Genomic DNA, 3681 nt, shown 5'->3' on the forward strand with positions numbered 1-3681 from the left:
CCTTCAGGTTCTGTTTAAACATCTTTTAATGGATCAGCAAACATCATTCTGATTCAGAAAAGGCTAAAATCCTACATTTCAAACTGCTTCATCTCACTTTTCACAAATACATGCAGAATCTTCTGCAGCACAAATATGTTCCAATACCCCAACATCAAACAGAATATTTCTGAAAGTTTGAAATTGCTATTAATTAGGTAAAAAGACTAGAGAAAATCTTGCAAATAAAAGTACAAAAAGGTAGTAGACAGAGCTATAAAGAAGAGGAAACACTCTCGACTCTGGTGGGACTCGATCCCACAACCTTTGAATTGTTCCAGCTATTTATCTAGAAGTCCAATGCGCTATCCATTGCGCCACAGAGCCCAGGTGAAGAAACGGGTTCCTTGGCCAACCTTCCTATAAAATAACAGTAGTGCTGCTAATATTTGAGGCAAATAATAAATTTACTATGCATATGTAAATCCCAGTGGTCTGATGATTATCTGCAAGTCTAAGCACACACCAAAGCTCTGCATACTGTTAGTCATAGTCTGACGCCAATAAAAAAAGGGTTGATTTACTCATTGTAGCAGTTACTGATTAAAGATTACCCAAGGAAAAGGCACCGCTGGGATTCGAACCCAGGATCTCCTGTTTACTAGACAGGCGCTATAACCAACTAAGCCACGGCGCCCTACATGACTGGTTTTCTATATCAATACAATGTAGCTTCAAGCAAACTCAAAAACATTCTCTTGCATACAAACTTTACACAGACAGCAAAAACAACTTCCCTGATTAGGAACCTCTGCATTTTCCAGAAACAAATAACATCAACTCTGAAAGCTTGTCTCAATTGCTTAAACCTATCATATACATGTACAGAGTACTAGACCTTGTCACGCAGAATGTACACACAAAACTTAGCATCTTTTGTTTACCCTTCAGGTTCTGTTTAAACATCTTTTAATGGATCAGCAAACATCATTCTGATTCAGAAAAGGCTAAAATCCTACATTTCAAACTGCTTCATCTCACTTTTCACAAATACATGCAGAATCTTCTGCAGCACAAATATGTTCCAATACCCCAACATCAAAGAGAATATTTCTGAAAGTTTGAAATTGCTATTAATTAGGTAAAAAGACTAGAGAAAATCTTGCAAATAAAAGTACAAAAAGGTAGTAGACAGAGCTATAAAGAAGAGGAAACACTCTAGACTCTGGTGGGACTCGAACCCACAACCTTTGAATTGCTCCAGCTATTTATCTAGAAGTCCAATGCGCTATCCATTGCGCCACAGTGCCCAGGCAAAGAAACGGGTTCCTTGGCCAACCTTCCTATAAAATAACAGTAGTGCTGCTAATATTTGAGGCAAATAATAAATTTACTATGCATATGTAAATCCCAGTGGTCTGATGATTATCTGCAAGTCTAAGCACACACCAAAGCTCTGCATACTTTTAGCCATAGTCTGACGCCAATAAAAAAAGGGTTGATTTACTCATTGTAGCAGTTACTGATTAAAGATTACCCAAGGAAAAGGCACCGCTGGGATTCCAAGCCAGGATCTCCTGTTTACTAGACAGGCGGTACAACCAACTAAGCCACGGCACCCTACCTGACTGGTTTTCTATATCAACACAATATAGCTTCAGGCAAACTCAAAAACATTCTCTTGCATACAAACTTCACACAGACAGCAAAAACAACTTCCCTGATTAGGAACCTCTGCATTTTCCAGAAACAAATAACATCAACTCTGAAAGCTTGTCACGCAGAATGTACACACAAAACTTAGCATCTTTTGTTTACCCTTCAGGTTCCGTTTAAACATCTTTTAATGGATCAGTAAACATCATTCTGATTCAGAAAAGGCTAAAATCCAACATTTCAAACTGCTTCATCTCACTTTTCATAAATACATGCAGAATCTTCTGCAGCACAAATATGTTCCAATACCCCAACATCAAACAGAATATTTCTGAAAGTTTGAAATTGCTATTAATTAGGTAAAAAGACTAGAGAAAATCTTGCAAATAAAAGTACAAAAAGGTAGTAGACAGAGTTATAAAGAAGAGGAAACACTCTCGACTCTGGTGGGAGTCGAACCCACAACCTTTGAATTGCTCCAGCTATTTATCTAGAAGTCCAACGCGCTATCCATTGTGCCACAGAGCCCTGGTGAAGAAACTAGTTCCTTGGCCAACCTTCCTATAAAATAACAGTAGTGCTGCTAATATTTGAGGCAAATAATGAATTTACTACGCATATGTAAATCCCAGTGGTCTGATGATTATCTGCAAGTCTAAGCACACAACAAAGCTCTGCATACTGTTAGTCATAGTCTGACGCCAATAAAAAAAGAGTTGATTTACTCATTGTAGCAGTTACTGATTAAAGATTACCCAAGGAAAAGGCACCGCTGGGAATACAACCCAGGACCTCCTGTTTACTAGACAGGCGCTATAACCAACTAAGCCACGGCGCCCTACCTGACTGGTTTTCTATATCAACACAATATAGCTTCAGGCAAACTCAAAAACATTCTCTTGCATACAAACTTCACACAGACAGCAAAAACAACTTCCCTGATTAGGAACCTCTGCATTTTCCAGAAACAAATAACATCAACTCTGAAAGCTTGTCTCAATTGCTTAAACCTATCATATACATGTACAGAGTACTAGACCTTGTCACGCAGAATGTACACACAAAACTTAGCATCTTTTGTTTACCCTTCAGGTTCTGTTTAAACATCTTTTAATGGATCAGTAAACATCATTCTGATTCAGAAAAGGCTAAAATCCTACATTTCAAACTGCTTCATCTCACTTTTCACAAATACATGCAGAATCTTCTGCAGCACAAATATGTTCCAATACCCCAACATCAAACAGAATATTTCTGAAAGTTTGAAATTGCTATTAATTAGGTAAAAAGACTAGAGAAAATCTTGCAAATAAAAGTACAAAAAGGTAGTAGACAGAGCTATAAAGAAGAGGAAACACTCTCGACTCTGGTGGGACTCGATCCCACAACCTTTGAATTGCTCCAGCTATTTATCTAGAAGTCCAATGCGCTATCCATTGCGCCACAGAGCCCAGGTGAAGAAACGGGTTCCTTGGCCAACCTTCCTATAAAATAACAGTAGTGCTGCTAATATTTGAGGCAAATAATAAATTTACTATGCATATGTAAATCCCAGTGGTCTGATGATTATCTGCAAGTCTAAGCACACACCAAAGCTCTGCATACTGTTAGTCATAGTCTGACGCCAATAAAAAAAGGGTTGATTTACTCATTGTAGCAGTTACTGATTAAAGATTACCCAAGGAAAAGGCACCGCTGGGATTCGAACCCAGGATCTCCTGTTTACTAGACAGGCGCTATAACCAACTAAGCCACGGCGCCCTACATGACTGGTTTTCTATATCAATACAATGTAGCTTCAGGCAAACTCAAAAACATTCTCTTGCATACAAACTTTACACAGACAGCAAAAACAACTTCCCTGATTAGGAACCTCTGCATTTTCCAGAAACAAATAACATCAACTCTGAAAGCTTGTCTCAATTGCTTAAACCTATCATATACATGTACAGAGTACTAGACCTTGTCACGCAGAATGTACACACAAAACTTAGCATCTTTTGTTTACCCTTCAGGTTCCGTTTAAACATCTTTTAATGGATCAGT

General features: G+C 38.3%; 5 non-coding genes across 5 annotated transcripts; all 5 read right to left on the reverse strand.

Moving 5' to 3' along the window:
* Positions 1-276: 276 nt before the first annotated feature.
* Positions 277-366, reverse strand: trnar-ucu (transfer RNA arginine (anticodon UCU)). The gene is given in 2 exon segments: positions 277-312; positions 330-366. It is a non-coding gene; the product is annotated as a tRNA-Arg (tRNA).
* A 236-nt stretch (positions 367-602) lies between these two features.
* Positions 603-676, reverse strand: trnat-agu (transfer RNA threonine (anticodon AGU)). The gene has a single exon. It is a non-coding gene; the product is annotated as a tRNA-Thr (tRNA).
* A 1397-nt stretch (positions 677-2073) lies between these two features.
* On the reverse strand, positions 2074-2163 carry trnar-ucu (transfer RNA arginine (anticodon UCU)). Its single transcript is given in 2 exon segments — positions 2074-2109; positions 2127-2163. It is a non-coding gene; the product is annotated as a tRNA-Arg (tRNA).
* Positions 2164-2996: 833 nt separating this feature from the next.
* trnar-ucu (transfer RNA arginine (anticodon UCU)) lies at positions 2997-3086 on the reverse strand. The gene is given in 2 exon segments: positions 2997-3032; positions 3050-3086. It is a non-coding gene; the product is annotated as a tRNA-Arg (tRNA).
* A 236-nt stretch (positions 3087-3322) lies between these two features.
* On the reverse strand, positions 3323-3396 carry trnat-agu (transfer RNA threonine (anticodon AGU)). The gene has a single exon. It is a non-coding gene; the product is annotated as a tRNA-Thr (tRNA).
* Between the last annotated feature and the right edge of the window lie 285 nt (positions 3397-3681).

Source organism: Salminus brasiliensis, chromosome 4 (assembly GCF_030463535.1).
Source record: "Salminus brasiliensis chromosome 4, fSalBra1.hap2, whole genome shotgun sequence".
Lineage (NCBI taxonomy): Eukaryota > Metazoa > Chordata > Actinopteri > Characiformes > Bryconidae > Salminus > Salminus brasiliensis.